Genomic DNA, 1,099 nt, shown 5'->3' with positions numbered 1-1,099 from the left:
TTTTTTTTTTTTTTTTTTTTTTTTTTTTTTTTTTTTTTGAGACAGAGTCTCGCTCTGTCACCCAGGCTGGAGTGCAGTGGTGCGATCTCGGCTCACTGCAAGTTCTGCCTCCCAGGTTCATCCCATTCTCCTGCCTCAGCCTCCTGAGTAGCTGGGACTACAGGCACTCACCACCACGCCTGGCTAATTTTTTGTATTTTTAGTAGAGATGGGGTTTCACTGTGTTAGCCAGGATGGTCTCGATCTCCTGACCTCGTGATCTGACCACCTTGGCCTCCCAAAGTGCTGGGATTATGGGTGTGAACCACTGCACCTGGCCACAGTGTCCAGAGTCTTTACTGGGGTTTCATTATGTAGGCATGATTGAGTGAATCATGGGCAATGGGATTAAACTCAACCTCTAACCCTCCCCTTCTCTCCAGAAACTGAGCTGACTCATAGCTCCAACCTTCTAATCACATAGTTGGTCTTTCTGAGATCATATCTCACCCTGAGCTACCTTATCTTTTACACTCAGGTATGATACAAGAGATGTGTGAATAACAGACACTCCTATTACCTGGGAAATTCTAGGAACTGAGAGTCTCCTTCCCAGAAGCCAGGGACAAAGGCCAGTCAAATGCTTGATTATACAACAGATGGGCTGTCCGTACAAAGGTTTTTGGTGGTGTAATTAGAGTTGGGTAATTAGAGTCTTTTTGATTTCCATTTAATGGAATGAATTAATACCAAGAAATGAAACTGGTAGTCATAGTGAGAACATTACTTTTGGAAAATCGTAAATACTATTAACACACTGTTGTCTATCAGAGAGCAGTGTATTCCAGTGAAACTAGAACAGATTCCCCTATATCCCTCTTTCATGGTAACATGTGAACAGAGTGTAGCTTTCCATTTAAACAGGCATACCATTTGGGCACCTTGGTTTTCATAGTGGAATGTGAACTCTACCACTCACCTATGTAGTTTCGTACACACACACACACACACACACACACACACACACGCCCCTGTGGTCTACGAATACACTACAAAGAATCACTGCTAACATTACTGAGTGCTTATCATGTGCCAGACATTGTGTTAAAAGCTTCACTTA

This window comes from Rhinopithecus bieti, unplaced genomic scaffold (genome assembly GCF_001698545.2).
Source record: "Rhinopithecus bieti isolate Rb0 unplaced genomic scaffold, ASM169854v2 scaffold_2453, whole genome shotgun sequence".
In the NCBI taxonomy this organism is placed as follows: Eukaryota; Metazoa; Chordata; class Mammalia; order Primates; family Cercopithecidae; genus Rhinopithecus; species Rhinopithecus bieti.
The sequence above is the reverse complement of the archived record's forward strand: the minus strand, read 5'-3'. Positions refer to the sequence as shown.